This window comes from Balaenoptera ricei, chromosome 11, assembly GCF_028023285.1.
Source record: "Balaenoptera ricei isolate mBalRic1 chromosome 11, mBalRic1.hap2, whole genome shotgun sequence".
Lineage (NCBI taxonomy): Eukaryota > Metazoa > Chordata > Mammalia > Artiodactyla > Balaenopteridae > Balaenoptera > Balaenoptera ricei.
Genome location: NC_082649.1, coordinates 26888196 through 26909681, shown reverse-complemented (window position 1 = coordinate 26909681; position 21486 = coordinate 26888196). Strand labels below are relative to the sequence as shown.

The window sequence follows — 21486 nt, the reverse complement described above, 5'->3', positions numbered from 1 at the left end:
CCCACCCCTCCTTTCCCCCCTTGGTGTCCATAGGTTTGTTCTCCGTGTCTGTGTCTCTAAAGACTGACTTCTTAACCATCCAGCCCCATCAGCAAGCCAGTGACTTCCACTACCTACACTCTGATGATGTGAAATTCCGTATCTCTATCTCAGATCTTTTTTTTTTTTTTTTTTTTTATTTTTGGCTGTGTTGGGTCTTCGTTTCTGTGTGAGGGCTTTCTCTAGTTGCGGCAAGCGGGGGCTGCTCTTCATCGCGGTGCGCGGGCCTCTCACTATCACGGCCTCTCTTGTTGCGGAGCACAGGCTCCAGGCTCGCGGGCTCAGTAGTTGTGGCACACAGGCCCAGTTGCTCCGCGGCATGTGGGATCTTCCCAGACCAGGGCTCGAACCCGTGTCCCCTGCATTGGCAGACAGATTCTCAACCACTGTGCCACCAGGGAAGCCCTCTATCTCAGATCTTTATCTTGAGTTCTTGTTGATGTTACCACTTGGATGTACCATGGGGTCCTCAAACTCTTTATGCATTCATTCATCATCTCCCCTTACACACCTCATCCTGCATCTTATTTCTGATCCTGATTAAGGACATCGTCTTCATCCAGATTCCCAAGCCAAAAATTGAGGAGTCTTTCTGTATACTTCCACCTCCCCACTTTCTTTCCACATGCAATTTGTATCAGTTCTTACTCCTAAATATTCCTTAAATTTGTCTTTTTTGTCTTATTACCAAGGCTTCAGTTCAGCCCTTCATCGTTGTTGCCTGGACCACTTCAACAGCCTCCTGATTGTTATGATTATTACTATCAGAAGCAGAGAAATCAGTTAAAATGTTTTGCAGTAGTTTACTCCCAAAATAAAGGCTTTCGTAACTACAGTAAGGGCTTTGGAGACAGAGGCTGAGGGAAGCTTTGGCAGGGTGACCAGTGTGAAGAAAACAAAGAAGGTATAAAATAGTGAAAAACTAGTAAGATTACATTACCCCCCAAAATGAAATACTTAGGTATAAATCTAGAAAAATATGTATAGGATTTATATGAGGAAAACTACAAAACTCTGATGAAAGATATCAAAAAAAAAAACCTTAAGTAAAAGGAGAGATTTTCCAAGTTTATGGACAGGAGGATTCAGTATTATCAGGATAGCAATTCTTCCCAACTTGATCTATAGATTCGGTAAAATCCCAATCAAAATCCCAGGAAGTTATTTTGTGGATATTGACAGATGGATCTAAAGTTTACACAGAGAGGCAAAAAACTAAGAAAAGCCAACACAATATTGAAGGAGAAGAACAAAGTTGGAGAACTGGCACAACCTGACTACTTGACTTACTCTACAGCTGCAGTAATCAAGACAGTATGGTATTGATGAAAGAATAAACAAATAGATCAATGGAACAGAATAGAGGGACCAGAAATAGACCCACATAAATGTAGTCCACTGATCTCTGACAGTAAAGCAAAGGCAATACAATGGAGCGAAGATAGTCATTTCAATAAATAATGCTAGAACAACTGGACATCCAAAAGCAGAAGATGGATCTAAACACAGACCTTACACCCTTCTAAAAATTAATGCAAAAGGGATACAGACCTAAATGTAAAATGCAGACCCATAAAACTCCTAGAAGATAATATAGGAGAAAATCTAGATGACCTTGAGTTTGGTGATGATGACTTTTTAGATGTAAGAGGCATGATCCATGAAAGAAAAAAATTGATAAGCTCAAGTTCATTAAAATTTAAAATTTTTGCTCTGTGAAAGACAATGTCAAGAGAATTAGAAAGTATACTACAGACTGGGAGAAAATATTTGCAAAAGGCACATCTGATAAAGGATTGTTATCCAAAATATGATAACTCTTAAAACTTAACAATAAGAAAACAAACAACCCAATTAAAAACTGGCTAAAGAACTTAATAGACACCTCACCAAAGAAGATGTACAAATGGCAAATAAACATATGAGAAGATGCTTCATATCACATGTAATCAGGGAAATGCAAATTAAAACAAAAATACCACTGAATACTTATTAGAATGGCCAATATCTGGAACACTGCACTGACAACACCGCTTTGGAAGATAGTTTGGCCATTTCTTACAAAACTGAACATATTCTTTTATTCCATGACATTCTTCTCTGTGGTGAATGGACTGGTAAACTGTGGTACATTCAGACATTGGAATATTATTCAGTGCTAAAAAGAAATGAGCTATAAAGCCATGAAAAGACATAGAGGAAACTTAAATGCATATTACTAAGCTAAATAAGCCAATCTGAAAAGGGTTCAATCATCACACTGTATGATTGCAGCTATATGACATTCTGGAAATCGTAAGACTATGCATACGATAAGAAGATCAGTGGTTATCAGACTGGCAGGGAAGGGTGGGGAAAGAGATGAATAGGTGAAACATAGAATTTTTAGGATTGTGAATATACTCTGTATGATACTATAATGATGGATATATGTCATTATACATTTGTCCAAACCCATAAAATGTGAAACACCAAGAGTGAACCCTAATGTAAACTATGGACTTCGAGTGATTATGATGTGTCAGTGCAGATTTATCAGTTGTAACAAATGTACCACTCTGGTTGTTGAGAATGGGGGAGGCTATGGATGTGTGGGGGTAGGGAGTATAGGGGAAATCAATATACTTTCTGCTCAATTTTGCTAAAAAGTAAAGTCTTAACAACAATAATAATAAAGAAACTAAAGAGAGCTGACCAGGGAAATGCAGGAGATCTCTCCAGTGGCCCAAGACCCACTTGAAACACTCTATCTAGTGGCCCCATTCTGCACATTTGATGCCTCCAGCAGCTCCTATATAGGCAAAGAGAAAGCGGGCATGGAGCTTTGTAGTGGGTGGAGATTTTTGTGAATGTTAGGGTGAGGCAAATATATTTTGCATATGGGATGGATATGAATCTTTAGGGGTCAGTAGATAAAGTATAGTAGACATAATAATGCCTTTCTGAAATAAATAGATCCTAATCCCTGGAATATATGAAAATTACATTATGTGGCTAAAGGGACTTTACAGGTGAGATTAAGTTAAAGATTTTGAGAGGGGGAGATTCTTGATTATTATGGTGGACCCTAAATATAATCAAGAGTGTCCTTGTAAATGGGAGACTGAGGAAGATTTGACCAAAAGGATAACCTTATGTGATCACTGAAAAAAAAGGTTCAAGTGATGTGCTTTGAAGATGAAGGAAAGGAGCCATGAACCAAAGAATATAGGCAACCATCAGGAGGTGAAGCAGGCAAGGAAATAGATTTCTCCCTCAGAGCCTCTAGAAAGAACTAGTTCTGCTGACGCCTTGACTTTGGCCCAGTGAAACTGACTTTGGACTTTTGATCTCAAGAACTTTAAGAGAGTATATTTGTTTTAAGCCGCTAAGTTTGTGGTAATTTGTTATAGCAGCAATAGGAAACTAATACAGGCTTGATTCAGTGTTGAGGTTTTGGCAGAGACATGGGCAGAAAGGAAAAGAGGCAAGATAGTAGGGAAGAGCTGGGACAGAGTAGCTGAAGTGATAGTCCAAGTATTCAGTTTATTAGGGCAGAAGTGGAGATGTACAGGGACTGATAGGGAAAAAGTAGAAGGCTCAAGGGATTGGAGAGTCCAGTGCAGGACCAGGAGATTTCTACTTCTTTTGAAGTATTTGGGTGAATTGCTTATAAATTATACAAATTAACCTGAGGTCAAAAACATTCCAGTACTATTGCAGCTAGTAATAATATAAATATCGTTAACAATGGGTCTGTAAATTCATATAAATATCTTTGTTCACTTGTGGGACCAACAGATATTGGGTTGAAAGATAAATGGGTGTAAACATAAGAGACTATAATTTCCTGGATATTGTGGATTTTTCTAATAGGCATAACAGTGTTAGAAATTCTCTCTTTCATCTTCAAATATAGGTTGATCAAGTTGTTAACAAAATATTAAAAGTACATGCTTCATGTACACACTACTATATTTAAGACAGATGACCAACAATGACCTACTGTATAGCACAGGGAACTCTGCTCAATATTCTGTAATAACCTAAATAGGATAAAAACTTGAAAAAGAATATTGTTAATCAACTATGCTCCAATATAAAATAAAATTTTTTTAAAAAGTACATGCTTCAGTAAAAATTTAGGAAAATAGTAGCTCAATCTGCATTAAGATAGAAATGAAAAAAAAATCAGCTAACAAACCTGAAAATTTGCTCTTTGATAAAAACAAATAAAATAATAAAACTTTGTGATATATCTGAGTTCAAAGAAATGTCACAAGAAATCCACACTCACAAATGCACACACACATAGGCAATTATGTGACTAGTAGAAGAGGTATAGCAAATTTGGGAACTTAAACATATCAAAGCCCATTGCAAAATATAATAGCAAATACAAGCCAATTTATTATTTGGATATCCATAAACAGTCACCAAATAAATATTATTTGGAAACTATTCAAAAAAATGTGCTCCTTCTAGATATTGTCTCACCAGAAAAGTCTTTCTATACTAAGACATACACTTGGCCATAAGGCCATACTATTATAGTGTTCATATCCGATTCATGAGAGTAATACGGATGCATTGTATTTATGTGACACTTCGCTTGGTACTTCTGTTACCTAGGAAAGCCTGCCTTCTTTTAGCACTATTGGGTGACTTAATTTATAGAGAAAGTGGCTGTCACTTTTTTCTGCATCTCTTCTCTCCTCTGGGTTGTTATGTCTTTCTATTGCTATGAACTTCATGTAGTCCAACTATAAACCCATCCAAAGGAAAACTTAAACAGCTTCATTGTCAGTTGGACTGTATGCCTTTGTTCTGTAAACAATAAAGCTATATATCCCTGGCTAAATGTAAATAGATGAGGTTTAGTATTATCTTTCTAGAGATAAACTACAATCGTTGATTTTTCCACCCTGAATCATTCAATGGATTTTTTCCATGTGAAGTTTTTTATATGCGAATGAAACATATAACGTATGGCATTAAATAGCATAAGTGTTTAAGTAGCACTGACATGGTAAGACTGGAAAATTATTTTCTAAGTTCTGATCCTTGTAATGCATTTAAAAGTCAGTACAACCAAACTGCCTTTGGCAGTAACACATTTCAGTCATTCCAACAATTGTTAAGAATAATATACTGACTAATTGCATCAAAAGTGTATTATATATTAGGGCATGGATCAGCAGATTCCAGTTGATAGACCATACCTGGTCAGCTACCTGTCTTTGTAAATAAAGTTTTATTGGAACATAGCCACACTTTTTCATTTACATATTGTCTGTGGCTTCTTTAGCTCTACAAGGACAGAGTTCAGTAGTTGTACCAGAGACCTAATGGTCTGCAAAGCCTAAAATATTTACAATCAGTCCTTTTAAGAAAAAGCCCACCAACATCTGCATTAGACAAATATGCATGTAGTACTTATATTGTGCCTTATTTTGCTATTTATCTTGAATGTTCTGAGATAATTTTGATTTCAGATTTTCTTTTTTCTTCATAAATGATTTGAGGGTCCTAGGAATTCTAGCCTCAGTACTCAAACTTCACTTGTGCCTTCTTGACAAAATTTTTTTTTTTCGAAAATGTGGTACCCATTTCTGTAGTGTACTCCTTTCATTTTAGAAAGTAAATGAATATTGAATTGCCTCTTACATTCATGTTGTATGAGATTTTATCTAATGGGTGATTTCAAATCCAAATTCAAATCCTGTGAGTTAAATCCATAAATAACAGAGCCCATTCTGTGCAGTTTTATTAACAGTGGTAATTTCTTAAAAAAAAACAAAAACAAAACAGTGGTAACTTCTTTAATGCCACTTTCATGAACTGTCTGACTTCCGACTCCTCATGTGATTGTGGTGTAAGCTAACTTACCTTATCTGTAAAATCAGACCAATAACTCTTATCTTCAGGGTGATGAAGCCCATTGGGCTTCAGAGTCTATGCTCTTGACTGCTACTCCATGCTCCATGTTTAGTTGGAAGTGATGCTTCTTGATTGCCTAAAATATTATTAAGGGTCTATTTCTTCCCCCCAAGAGTCGCATATTTTGTAAAATGGGAGCCCTCATCATCTGCTTTCGCATGTTGGTCTGTGGATCTCCATTAACCTGTGGCAGGAAGCACAGGCCACTCTATATGGGCCCATTTGTCTTCACACAATACGTTTTGGTATGTTGGGTGGACAAATGAGGCATGCAGTCCTTGGAAAGAAGAAGCAAAAGGGAGGTTTTCTCCTCTTTAAAGGAAGCCACCCTATAGTAAATACGCTGCTCTTTGCATTCCTGAGAAAGGTACATTTTCTTCTGGAGTCAGGAAGAGGCAACCACATAGACCATGAATTAAATAGACAAGATTCTTAAAAATACTCAATGAACGAACTCTCCCAGGGCACCACAGTATTTGTAAGTGATCTCCTATAGGTGGCGGTTTAAATTCATTTGGACCCTTGTGTGCAAGTGAATTTGTGTTGAAATCTCCTTTTTTCCTAGAACAAAGCTAATGGAAATCTAATTCTGAGAAATAAAAATATACGTTAAATGCATTCAAATTCTCAACCATTTCCATTTCATTGGTTTTGGAGGAAGTTTAGTGACACTGCCCATAGGCAGAAGACAAATTCAGAAAAGATAGGAACCTGCCTGTATAGAAGATTTTGTAAGAGTTAAAATTCCTAGTTTTATTTACTAAGAAAAAAGGTTTAGTTAGGATTAAAATTACAATGCTTTCTATTTTAGTGAGTACTGAAAATGAAAGACCCAAGCAGGGCTCTGTGACCCCCGAGGAGTGCTGGGGGATTCTGTGATGCTGGTGAAGGATGCATTTTAGAAATTTAGCTTCTCTTTCTGAATTTTTATTGATGAGGCTTTTTAGTCATTTTATTGATGAGGCTAAACAATCATTGAGACTGTTCCTCCACCCACGCCTCCATCTAGCCAACTCTCAACAGCACCAAACCAGGTTAATGCAACTTCTACTCTTTCTGTGAATGGCCCAAAATACCTGGATTAAGAATTCTATGACTCTCTCATTAGGTTCATTTTGTGCTGTATTTGGAGATATCTATTCCATTAAACCAGTTGGTGGGTGATACTACTCCAAAGGGCTCAGAAGAGTATCTGTGCCATGTTGTATACCTCCAAAGAGTTAGTTCTAGATGATAAAATCAAACTGTCCTCTGAAATGTGCAAAGCAGCATTTGTACAGAAATAAGCAATGATATTAATGTTCATTATTCTTATTAAGCTGAATATCAAATTAGCTTATATTTATAACTTCACTATGGTCTTATTCTTTGTTTCTTTTTGTTTATTTTTTTCCCTTGTTGCCTTCAATCTTACTTAGAACCCTTTCCCAACCGGTCTTCCAAGGACCTATGTCTGGTGTATTTCTATTCTATGATGTCCTTGTTCACAGGTCACTCAATGCACTCGTTGTCACCTCATTCTCCAGCTATACCTCAGTATTGGTTATGGTCTTCTTGGGAATATTAAACAATGGTATATCTTTCCAGAATGGTATATCAATAAGCTTACTATGTGTGTATGTGTGATGAGTTAACTAGAACCAGGGCATAACTCCAAGCATTAAGGTTTTGTGAGATTTGTTATTTGTATTTTTCCAATTCCTTTTGCATTTATATATTTTCTTAAATAAGGACATAGCCCATCAAGATGGCTGTTATGTGAAAATTCTGAAGAGCCAACTCAATTTCTCTTCTTACTTTTTATACCCACACTCCCCAGACATACTTGCAGATGTATCTTCAGCCTCTTCTTGGCACTGGCCAGGTGTCTGACCCCTTGAACGACCAAAAATTATATCTCAAGCTCCATGTTACTCTTTCAGAGAAGTACACTTGGGGCTGCTACAGAGACCCTCATTTGCCATTTTGAGTTTTGCTGATTTTAGCGATTGAAAGAATGATTCCTGAGGCATAAACTTGACTGTAGGTCAAAGGATGTGACTTTCTCCAATTCTAGCAGTGGCTCTGGTTCTTTTATCTATAGGTTATCATAACCCACCTCCACAGTGAAAATCCCAGGCTTCTATTCTTAAATTCCTGACCCAATAATCTGAAGAATACCCCAATCTCCTCCCAAAGAGAGACTTTAACTTCCTTTTTCTAGTTCTGCTTCTAGAGAATGGATGCCTGATCCTAAATCTTACTTCTGTGACTGGAAACCTGCTACTTACTCTTTGGTCTCCATTTCTTTGGCTGACTACCCTGATCTCAGAGGTCTAACTGCTGGCCCGGATGGAGATTTGCAGTTCCTATAAATCTTGGGTATTGTGCTTCTATATTAGGCGGACCCTTCTCTATTCACAGAAGGCTTCCTCCTCAGTACCTTCTAGGTCATTATCCTAATTCATCTCCAAGCTCCTTTCTGCTTTAAATAACTAGGCTACAGTTGGGCTGGTTTCAAGTTGTGACATATTAGAACATTTTTTGGGGGGGCAGAGGTATCTGAAACAGAATAGACTTAAAATATCTTTAAGTCTTTCTCTTTCTTAAGAGATATTTTTGGTAGGTATAGGATTTGGAGTTGACAGTTATTACATTAAGCACACTAAGACTGTCCTTTCACTGACTTCTGTAACCATTTTTCACTTTAAAGACAGTTGTCAGTCTGTCATCCCTTTTAAAGTAATCTATTTTTTTTTTTTGGTTGTTGTTAAATGATTTTAATACTTAGTCTTTAACTTTTTGTGTGTTTGGCAGTTTTATGATGTGTATAGGCGTGGATTTATTTTATTTATCCTGCTGCAGATACCCCATGCTTCCTGAATCTATGGGTTGTTCTCTATTGTTATATTTGGGGAATTCTCTCCATTATCTCTTCAGATACTGCCTCTGCCACATGTTGTTTCTCAGCTCCTTCTGAGATGCCAATTAAATGTGTGTCAGACCATTTCATTCCATACATTCTCCATGTCTCCTAACTTTCAGTTACCTAATTTTCTCTTCAGTTATGTCTATTCTGTGGTTAAACTCATTTTTCAGTTTTAAATTTTAGTTGTTTTATTTTTTATTTTCATTTTTTTCACATCTGATATATTTTTAAAAACTAGCTATTGATTCCCACTTGATATTTTAAGCTTATCTTTTATTTCTTTAAACATAGTCAACACAGTTATTTATAATCTTTGATAATCCCAATATCTCATTTCAGTAATTCCAATATTCAATGTTTTGATGGTCCTATTTCTGTTTTCTCTCACTACTGCTATTTCTTGCTCATTCTGCCTTATTGGTATGCTTTGTTATTTTTATTATTTGTGTCTCATTTATCTTATAATATTATTCATGAAAATTCTTTCAGCACTAAGGTTAAGAGTTATAATCCTCCAAGGAGAGTTTCCATTATCTTCTGTCAGGTGCCTAATAAACTACTTTCATGACATGAGGTTTTCCTTTTTTTTTAATGAGAGGAGGTATATGAGATTTTGTATTGCAACTCCTACTGAAGGCAAGCATGTCACCACTCGTAGACCTGACCGCTCTCTCCCAAAGAGAGATAAGACAACTTTACCAAGGGGTGGGAAGCTAAGAGAGCTTTGCTTCTGGTTCATCCTTATGCTGAGGGGATAGCCTTGTGAAGTCCCAAGCCTGTGAGTGGGAGAATCTTTTATTTAGTTTCCCCACCATGGGTAGATCCTGGCTTTTGAGTATCTTGTGTTCCCAGACAGACTTGGAAGCCAGAGTCTGCTAAATTCAGCAAATGCCTCAAGACAAAAGTGGCTTCATATAATTCTTTGAGTAAAAGGTTTTACTTAGATTTTGGCCTGTTAATTCTCTATAAATTGTCCATCATCTTTTGTTTTAATATGATGAAAATACATTATTCCTTTTTATCATAATATTTAGTTGTTTCTTTGGGGGAGGGGGCCAAGGGATGGTCTTAATAACTTAACTCACAGTATTCTAGAAACTTCAACCTTTTGATTGATATTTTATATTCATATTTTACATCTATTTTATTAACAAGCTTACATTTATTTTTAAACAGATTCAAAAATTTTTTTCTCCAATTTTTTTAGTAAATTTTTAGCTGGCCTTTCTTATTTTAAAATCCTAAGGCTTAAACCTGTATATCTATGCTGATTTCCTACCATAATTAGTCTTGGTAGCAGCAAATAAGAAAGCCTCAAAGAGAGGGTTTGTAACAGGTCCTTTCAGGATTTGCTTTATCTCACAATCATGGATGGATATTTGGTATCAAAGCAAATAAAACAAAATTAATGGAGAAGTATTGGAGAACCTGGTCAAATAATCTGTTTAGTGTCAGCCATGGGATAACAGATTAGAGAGATTCAATGGTCCTTGGACAGAGGGTGTGTGATAACTTCTTCCTAAACCTATATCCCTTTCCCTTGTCTGGGCAGTGTTCTCCCAGTGGATGTTCATGGATTCTGTTTAAAAAGTCCATCATATCTTTCTGTGGGTTTTACTGCTGTAAGATGACATTTAGAAATTGTTCAACCAAATCATAATGGAAGGATTTGGAGGCACCATTGGGGGTGTAAGAATTTCCCTCCCCTGTAGCTCTAGTAGTAAGAACACGGGTTCTCAGGTCAGAATGCCTGGGTTCATCTTGGGAGACTGACCCATCCACTCACTCAGTGACTTAGTTTCTTCATTTGTAAAATCAGAATAATAAGAGTATCTATCTCAGAGTTGTTGTGAATATCGAAAGAGTTTATACATGGAATATGCTTTGAACTAAACCTGAAACTTAGTGTTTTATGAATGTTAAAGGGAATGGAGCTTTTCAGTGCACAGTGGAGGATGAGTGAAAATACAAATACTTCTGGGAGAGGTAGTACATGGATTATGTTCTCCTGAGCAGACCAGTTTTAGGGAGTGAGGTGCAACAGGGATGGAGGGCATTGGATGCCTAAGGGATGGGAATGAGAAAGGAGTTTAGGACAAATGTACAGAGGTGCGGTTCTTAGCCTATTCACATTTAGCCCAGGGCTATTGTTTTTTTTCCCCTCACTGCTCTCTTCCTTCAGTTACATAGGTCTAATTCTCTTTCTTAGAAGCCAATGAGTATACAGACTGATTTTTCTTTTAACCAAGGAATATATTAAGTAAGGTTGAACATGAATTTTTATTGTGCCACAAGGGGAAAAAAACTGATTCAATTTGATTCTCAAGTGTATTCCTGCACTGAATAATAATGACATCATTTAATTATTTAGACATTAGCTTCATTCGCATGTGTAGTTTGGGACCATTTAGAAAAAAAAAACCTAGAAAGAACAATATTCTGTTTTTATTGTAGAACCCCACTGTTAAATATCTCACAGGCTAATGTTTAATCACATTCTTAGGCTTGCACAGTTCTTGATAATAATTAACCTGAAATAACTACATTCATACGTGAGTTGGGGGACACATTTGCTCTTGTTGTTTCAATTTCCTTTCTCAGGAAGTTAAATGGTTAAAACTTGCAGATCTAAATTGCCCGTGAATAGCCATAAGAGGAAAAAGCCCATGAAATATGGAGATTGGGAAGTTTGTATGTATTTGCCAATACAAACCCGAGCATTTATTAAACATTTAAAGACTATATTTAAATGACTGTTTCTTTTCAATGTCATGCGACTAGAACATTAGCAAGGTTGAAAATCTTAGACTCCACTATGGACAGTTTTTCTCCTGTTCTGGTGACTAAAATCAAGAAAATCGAATTATCAAGCCACTCATTAAAGGTAACTTCGGTGAGCCAAGTTGTAGGTCTACAACACAAGGATTTTATGTATATATCTCTTATTTTCTCTCTACTATTTCTCCTTCATTTCCTCTACCATACTTTGAACACACAAGCCTATTCATTTATCCAGGAGATGATATAATAGTTTTCCAATTAACTATAGCAAAATCAATAATAACATGTTTTAGAATTTTAAAAGATTGCTGAATCACCAAATACATATATTTATTTTGGTAGATTGTATTACTTTTCTAACTTTTCGATCCCTTCCCTGCTTATTGCCATAAAAAGTCTTCTTGTCGTCAGAGTTTACTTCCTTACCTCATTGTCAGTTGGCCAAATAATTTGTTGGGCCATTGGAATGTGAGAAGTGACAGAACGCCAGACCCAAGTGGAAGTTTCTAGAGGCATCTCATGTTTCTGCTATTTCTGTGCTTTTCCTGCTGCCACAAGAAGGCATGTCTCAAATAAGAGCCACTTCTTCAACCAGAAAACGTATGTAGTAGAGCTACTGCAGATAAACTTCAGCCTCTGATTCATAAGAAAAACCAGAAATAAGTGTTTTTGTTCTAAACCACTGAGATTTGGAGTTGTTTCTTACTGCAGCAAAGTTGACTAATACATATGTTAAAATGACCTCTGGTATTTGTAATGAACTATAAACCTACTGAAGCTACATTGTGTAACATTATGTACATGGTAATGCCTCTCAGTGAGCCATTTAGTTTTATTATTTAATTACTGGTCTTTGAAAGCAGACCACTAAAATTTCTCATTAATAGCTAGATAAAAGTGAGAGTTCATGGTCCTAGGGTACTTCAAGGCTGCAAATTTTACCAACTTATTATCTAAACCAAAATTATGTAGACAATTCACAGAGTGCAAATATTTTATTTTGTATTTGATATAATTACATATTGAGTCTTATATTTGGGGAAAGTGTCCATATTTTTCTTGGCATACTTTCTTTTCATATTTTCAGTGTGCTTTTTGGAATTTTTAAAGCACTTACAGAACTAATTTTTCATGATGATTTAGATTAAAGATAGAAAAGGATATGTTGCCATGCATGTAAAATGAGGGAAAGCATGCAGAATATCTTCCTCTCCTTTGCACATCGAGTTTCTTTTGTCAACAGGATTAAGTATTTCTCTTAAGGCATATGTTTTTGGATGCTTAAGGGATACATTCTTACGTCCATGTGATAGAGTAGCTTCTACTTTTACTAGAGGGAGATATTTTCATGCATCAAAGGTATGTGAGATTACTTTTTCAATTTTAATTGTTTCCCCCCACTTTTGATTGAAACTGTGTCACCAGGTTACTATTTTTAGATTATTGTCTCAGAGAAGTCACACAAGGATGTCTTTATATAAATACCTGTAGCCCATGGCAATATAGTAGCTGATTATTAATTGTTGGATAGAACCTCACCAGATTCTGCCCCAAAACACATTCCTAAAAGACACTATAAATGATCCTCGTACTTCAGGTTCTATCCTAAGTCAACTCCATCACCTCCTTGAAACTCCCTGATCACACCTGCCAGCACCAGTCTCTTCCCCTCTTTTACTCGTCCATATTGTACACTGGTGCCCATTAAATTGGGGGTGCTTTGAGGGTGGGGTATGGTACCCTGCAGCACCTCCACGCTCACTGAATACATGAGTCTGTCAGAGAAGGAGAGTATGCACTGATGAATAAACTAGATCCTGTGAAGTTTAGTAGGTGGGTATCAGATGGTTTTTCTTACACTCTCATTAGCTCTTATCCCCCTCGCAGTACAGGGAACTTCTTGAGGGCGGTCATCGTGTCCCTCCATTGTTGTCTCCCACAGCACAAGGCACACAGTTGTTGCTGAGTACGTACTCACTGAATGTAATTGAATTGAGTTCAGTGGGTAGGAAATAACAAAGACTTGTTTGAATTGGGCTTCCTTCATTTAGCATTGAAACACCAGTCCTCAGAGTCACAAATCTAGTCCTCATCACCTCACTGTTTGGGACAACTTGCACTAAAAAAATCCATGGATGGCTGCTGAACCCATTCTCATTTTGTGAACAAAATTTAAGCAGTTGAGAGAAGAGAAGGACTTAGGCATTTCTGTTATTCATTCACACCATCAGTGTGTGCTGGCTGGAGTTGGTGTTGGGTATAATGACCATTGTCACCCCACTCCATAGTACAGACATTTTCTGACCCCTGTGACAGTTCCTGGGGATGCAGGCATTTTGAAGTGTTTCCAGCACATGCCCAGAAGTAAAGGAAGCTCTCTGGATCTGGGGAGAAGAACATGGTATCTTCCACCAGATATAGACAAGAGTTTGAATCTCAGTTCTGGTACTTATGCTTATGAGCTGAAGTCTTAGATAAATCACATAAATGCTGTAAATCACAGTTGCCTCATTTATCGAATGGGAATCAATGCCTGCTTCACAGGCTTCTGAGAGTGTAAGAGAGAAGGTGATGAGGTGCCCCTGCAGTGACTGACACAGGGCTGAGATGCTAGCCTTTGTTACTGTTTACATCTTTAGTCCCTAGGTCTGGTATCTGGTAGGATAATAAGTGCTAAATCAAATTGACCCCAGTAAAAAAACTCTGTTGGGCTCATGAAACAATTTCTGTTGTGATGACAGGAAAAGAAACTATGGAGAGGTCCATTAAATGTGAATTTTTATGAATTAGAGGAGGTGGAAAAGTCTTTGTCCTCCTAGCTATATATGGAGCTGTGTGGTATAACTTATGTGTCAATACTTTATTAAGTGTCTACTGTCTGATTAGCACTGAGAGCACTTTTTCATGTACCACAGAGGATTTAAAAACAGTAAAGACGGAACTGGTATTGAACATTGGTGAAGAATTTGCCACCTCCATTGTGGAATGAGAGGGATGGTGGACAAGCGTCTAAACCAGAAGCACCTGCTGTCATGGTATCTGAAATTCTGTGATTAGAAACCCATCCCTCTGTTGTTCATTACTACTTACCATGACAATGCCAGGCATTTGTGTAGCACCTTAGAATTTATGATGCACTTTAATAGACACTATTTTACTTTATTATTTTTATACCAGTCCAATGAAGTAAGAAGAAATTATTACTCCTATTTTGTAGATGACCATATAATTGGAAGTTTATGAAGCCAGGAAACCTCACTTCTACTCCAGAGCTCTTTTCCTCTGTGGACTTCTAAAGTCCTCTACGGACTTCTAAAGTCCTCTACTAATAGAGGAGATCTAGAAGTCTAGTTCCCAAAGAGCGATGGGCCATTGGCTTCACAATGTCAGGGGTTCTTGGAGGGGTGAGAATTCTCTAAGGTAGGGTCTTCAGCCTGAACACATTGACATTTAGACATAATAGCTCTTTGCTGGAGGAGCTGTCCTGTGCGCTGTAGGATATTTAGCAGCATTCTTACCTTTACCCATTAGATACCAATAACACCCCTCAACTGGGACAACAGAAAGTGTCTCCAGATGTTGCCAAATACCCCTTGGGAAAAGGGAGCAAAATCATTCTCGTTGGGAACCAGTGCTCCAGAGAAGAGGTAAAAAATAAACTTCACCTATTCTATAGTTATCAGCAGGGCCAGATCTAAGCAGAAGTCCTGGAATCAAGGCAGTTACTATTTTTCACAGATACAGGTACAACCCTGCTTCTTAAGAATAGTTTAGTTGGTGCTGAAAGCTTTAGAATACAGTGGGGATAGTGAGACACTCATCCCTGAGGAAGAGATATGGCTGGTCTCATAGGGAGAAATCTGCTAATACTCCAAGGCATAAGCCCAAGTAAGACTATTCATTGAAACATAAAGAGGGAGAATTGTCCAATGAAATGTACCCAGGGTGGACCAACCACACATGCTCTTTTTTATAGTATGCTATATAACAACCATGGGTGGTGCCACTATCTATTTCTGTCTCCAAAATACCTTGGACCCTTTCTTGCTGTCAGAACCAATCTGCTTTAATACTCAGAAGGGTGAAGTGTGGGAGCATACAAGGCTATGAGTCTGGAGATGTAAGATTTGACTTTTTCGGGCACTAGTCACTAGTGTGTAACCTTAGGCAAGGCACTTTACCTCCTTGGATCTAGTTTTCTATATCTGAAAAGGAGATTAATTTCAATATCTCCAAGCTTTAAATTTGTATAGTTTTCCTACTCTTACGACCACAACTAAATCACTACTAATACTGCCAGCTAGTATGAATATAAGATTATACTGCAATGCACACCACCAGAAGTAATATGGTAATATTGGTGGTATCATTCTTGTAAAGTTAAAAAAATGTTCTAATGAAGCAGATTAAGGCTACTTATAATATAAGCATCCTTGGGCTCAGGAGGGCCAGGTAGGAAATGATCTACTTGGATATGAGAAATGAAGTAGCCAGGGCATTGAAGTCCATAACTCACCATGGTTAATGAATCTTCCTCTCCCTAGCCCAATACCCCAGGCAAAAGATAGGCATTGGTACCTATTAAATAAGAGCTAGGAGAAAAGGAATTACAGTCAAAACCCTCTTCAGACATTTTCAAAGGAGCAGCCATTAAAACTTCTAAACCAGGAAATCATCCTTGGAGAGAAGTGGAAAATCGCAGGTACAGTGCCATGCAAATGTGGCCATTTAATGAATACTAGTGGATGAGGAGGGTGATAAGAATAAATGCACGCTGGAGGGAAAAGTGGGAAGCAGGAAACTCTAAGGGGTGGTTAATTTTTTAACAAACTGTGAATTTGTACTAGAGGGAATGTCATCTGACCTGAAGATAGAGATTCTTAATGGACTGAGTTCTCTCACTTCAAATCTGGGCTTTGGTGGTCATTATGGCCACACAGATGTAAGGTGCACATTTTCCGTTCTTCTGTTTTCGGAGGGAGGGACCATCACTTTCACAGTCAGATGCTCTCTTTGAAATGAAAAGGCCTGGACTTCCCTTCCCTCATCTGTGACTACTTCCCTGGGCAAGTAGGGGAAGTTACTGGGCACCTGTCCCTCTAGCCCTTAGTTCTGCAAAAGCAACAATAAAAACATGCAGACAAGCAACAGTTAAATTATTGACTTACTGAATTTATTGATTTATTGATTAAGGAAGTGCTTATAGGTGTTACCACAAGAGAAAAGTTAGCTTTTTAAGTAAATATTGTGGTAACATCAAAACGATCTCTCAAGAGACTTTAGAATTGGTCAAATTCCTTTGGGAACCTTTACTACCCTCTCCATAGAAGCATAGATCTGGATGGATATTGTTGTTCTCTGCCACATCATGCCCTTCTGGTCATCAGGTATCCACTTACTCCCTCCAGTCCGAAGTCCCATCAGTTACTGCATTGATCTTCACATCTAACCTCCAGACATCTGGTCATGATATGATGATCTAAGAACCATACAGGCAAATTATCCAAACATCAACTTTATTTAATATAAAATGGAGCAGAAGGGATGAGTTAATTGGAATATAGTATCTGTCACAGGCTAGCTCTCCAGGAAGCAGACTCTAAGACAGGGATTACCATGCAGGAAGTTACCCACACGTAGAAGGGAAAGGAAGAAAGCACACTCCTCAGCCAATCCCATGATGAAACTGCAGGTGGCCCTGCAGAATTGCCCAAAGGTAGGATGAGGATGCTGGACCATTATACCCTAGGTTGACCAGTTATTGGATTTGGATACCTCTGGAAAGGGGCATGACCTTGGACAAAATATGAGGCAGCTCTCAGCTACAGCTGAGACAGTTATTGAAATGTGCTGTCTGAGTGCTGCTGTCATGTGGCAGTTTTACCAAATAGTTACTACTGCACAATATAGATCATATCTATATCTATCTATATCATATCTATATCTATCTATATCATATCTATATCTGTTTCTTTGTCTTATATATTATATATTTGAGATATTCATTTTTGCAGCATCTCACTTCAAGCTACCAATTTCTGTATTTGTCACGAGGTTTACCACTATAACAACTCTCAAATCCCAGTGGCTCAACACTATGCAAGCATCTTTCTCATTCCTATCATATCCAATGCATGTCAGGTGGTTCTCCTTCAAGCACTGATTCCAATCTTGTGAATCAGCCCCCTTCCATCTTTTGACACCACCATCTGCAACAAATGGCATCTAAGATTTTCTAACAGGAGAAAGAAAACAGAGGATGGAGCATGGGGGATTTGGAAGGGCTTGAAAATTAGGCTTGTTAGGCTTGAAAATTTCAGACATCACTTCTTCTCACATTCCACTGTCTGTGACTCAGTCAAATGCTTTTAACTGCAAGGAGGCTTGGAAATATATTTTAGTGTGTGTATAGCATGAAGAGCACAAATACAGTGTTGATGGGCAGCCATCTTTTGCTCCAGATGGGTTGGAGCAAGAATTTTTTTAAAAGTTGTGAAGGACCTTGTATTACCCCATTATGGAAACTGGACAATAATGTTGAAAAGTGATTAAGGGAGGTGGCTGAAATAAAGGGAAAAATTAAAGGTGGGTGGTGATGTACAGGAGAGGAGGATCCAGCAATGCAAAGTGAGAAGCAATATTCAGAGAGGTGTTGAGTCTTAGGAGAGAGTGAGGTTCTAGAAGCCAAAGGAGGAAAGGTTTTCTAGAAATCTAAAGTATCAAATACTAGAGTGATCAAAATGATGGACAGTGAAAGGGCAAACAATGCCAAGTGCTAGAAAGGTGGGGGAACAGCTTGAATGTTGATACACACACTTTGGGAAACTCTATCGACTAATGATGAAAAAGAAGTGTATTTTTGTGTGATCCAAAAGACATGTTTGGATGTTAATAGCAACACTATTTGTAATAGCCAAGAACTGGAAATGATTCAGATGCTCATCAGCAGTAGAATGGTTAAATAAGTTGTGGTATAGTCATGCATTGGAATATGCTATTGTAATAAAAGTAAGCATTATGGATAAATCCAATCTATGGTATTAGAAATTAGGATAGTGGTTATCCTTGGTGGTTAGGTGTGACTGGAAGGGGACAGGAGAGGTCTTTCTGGTAATGTTTGAGATTTGGGTAATGGTTACATGGTGTAATAGAATAATGACTCCCCCAAAGTATCTGGAATCTGTGAAAATGTCACCTTACATGGCTAAAAGGATTTGGGGTTGAGACTGGAAGATTAGATTAGTCTAGATTTTATGTATGGATAAAATATGTGTGTGTGTGTGTATATATATATATATATATATATATATATATATATATATATATATATATATACATTTATATATCAGACTTTAGTAAAAATTTATATTAAGAGAAGGATTGGACAGGAGAATTGTCTTTGGATTTAACAGTTAGATAGTCATTTATAACCCTATTGAAAGTAGTTTCAGTAGAGTGGTAGCAGTAGGAGCCAGATTATAGTGGCTTGGAAGGCAAAAGGAAGTTGAGGAAGGTGAAGAGTGGGTATGGATTCTTTCTTTAAAAGTTTATCAGTTATGGGAGAAAAAAGTTATGTTTTTAGTTGCGGGGTGGTGCATTGAGATAGGATACGGGAAGAGTTCTATTTAGGCTGAGAGAGCCTTGAATAATTTTTTAGGCTGAAGGGAAGAAACTAGAGAAGTTATAGGAGAGAATGCTCAAATAAGAAAGAGATGAAAATAGTCTCTTTTTCAAAGATGAATATTTCCTTTTCTTTTCCCCCAGTAAGCAAGAGGAGAACTGAATATTTATCAACACATAAAGGAGCATCTGGAGATTTTATGCATATGGGAAGCTTAGTGCCCTTTCTGCTGCTCCTTTAGGGTACCTGGACTAAGTTGTTTTATGTTTATTTGTGTCAGTTAGCTATTGCTGTGGGACAACACACCCCAAACTTAGTTGCCTATGCTGAATATGATTTATTTAGCTCCTGAGTTTATAGGTTAGTTGGATGATTCTGTAGTCTGGGTTGGCTTGGTTGATCTTTGTTAGGCTTTCTCATTTGTCTGCCGTCAGCTAAGGAGTCAGCTGGTCTAAGATGGCCCCAGGGGGGATGATTTGTCTCCATTCCATACTCTCTTGTATCCATCAGCAGGCTTGCCTTAGCTTATCTCATGGGAGAGGCAGGGTTTCAAGAGAGCAAGCAGAGCTATGTAAGACGTCTTGAGGCCTAGACTTGTAACTGTCACCCTGTCACTTCCACCTCATTCTTCAGGGCAAATCGTGTCACGAGACAAGCCCAAATTCAGGCAGTGGAGAAATGAATTTAACCTTTTAGTGGGAAGAGCTACAGAATCACATTGCAAGAGGCATAGATACAGGGAAAGAAACAATTCAGGCCATCTTTGCAATCAATATACTACAATATTCTTCCTTTTTTTTTGTTTTGGCTTTGCTGCGCAGCTTGCAGGATCTTAGTTCCCCGCCCAGGGATTGAACCTGTGCCCCTTGCACTGGAAGAACAGAGTCCTAACCAAGGGACCGCCAGGGAAGTCCCTAAAATATTCTTTCCAAGTCATGGAATTATGGCCAAAGATAGCATTTGAGGGATATTTTTCCGTGTTGATTTAGCTCTAGCTTTGTTGTTACTCTGACTTCATTTTCTCAGGGGCTGCCTTCTAGTCCATAGCACAGACTCCTCTGGCCACTGGACAGTCACGATTTGGGATGACTGGTGGTAGAGTATTTGTTTTTCTGAGGTGTCCAGAAACTATTGACCCAGTGTTCTGTAAGATCATGCCTTTGTACCTCTCCCAGTTTTAGAGGGAGGGAAATTTTGTTCATTAGTAGCTGAGATGTGTAGTCAATACAGTATTCAGGTTTAGATTTATCAAGAGATAATTCAAATTATCTCACTTAAGAGATTCCGGATCTGGTTAAACTCACTGAAAATCTGGATCAAATATTAGCTTTTCTATTACAGGGATATCAAATTTCGGATATGCTTCATTATGATTCGACTTCTTGGCACATGCTAAAAAGCACACCAGTGATCTCGTGAGAACGAATGTGAAACAGATCACAGACCAGGCTTTGGGTCAAAATGTCCCCTCCTCCTCTCCACCTTCTCATTCTATTTTTTTTCCTGAATAGGATATACCCCATATTGATATTCAGTACAGATACCTAGCATGCAATTTATTATGTCAAACTGAAAAATGCCTGTGGTAATACAGGTTTTTATAGCTGTGGTTTTCTCCAACTCAAATTGTTTTGAGTATCTATGTGTCGGCAGAAAGTTCGAAGTAGGCTGGATACAGAAACCATGAGTGGACAAAAGACACCTTTAGAAACTACAAACCGGCAACCAGAAAGCCTTTTAGCTGTAAGTCAGCAGACTTTTATGTCAAGCTTGGCTGACTAATTATTGCTTATAATTTGCATTAGGATTAATTAACTAATTAGAGAGGAATGTCTGAAGGCAAAGTTATGGCTCTGCTTGTCAAGCTGAGGACTTTAATTATTCTGATATTTTTAATTATAATCAGCTGCTGAATGAGTATTACATTGTCAGCTACTATCGCTGAAACTAGGCTGGGCCACGGAGCCGGAGGAGTGAGGGGTCGTCACTCTTCCTCCTACAGCAAGGGAAAGGTATGACCCACCCACCCCTAGGAAGAAAAACTTCTAACAGCAGCAGTCTTTAAAACTGCACATACATCTGGATAAACCACTGCAATTCAGGTTGGTATGCCAGTTAGAGATGGAAGTAGAGACTTCTCCTAAGCAGAATAAAGAGATCTGCCTTGTGCCTATGTCTGATTGTAGCTGGCAAGGAGTCTTGGGAGGTGATCCTACTG

General features: G+C 37.9%; 1 long non-coding RNA gene across 4 annotated transcripts in view; it reads left to right on the top strand.

Annotated features, from left to right (window-relative positions):
• LOC132374621 (uncharacterized) overlaps positions 1-21486 on the top strand; it is a 530077-nt gene that overhangs the window by 197011 nt on the left and 311580 nt on the right. The window lies entirely within an intron of this gene.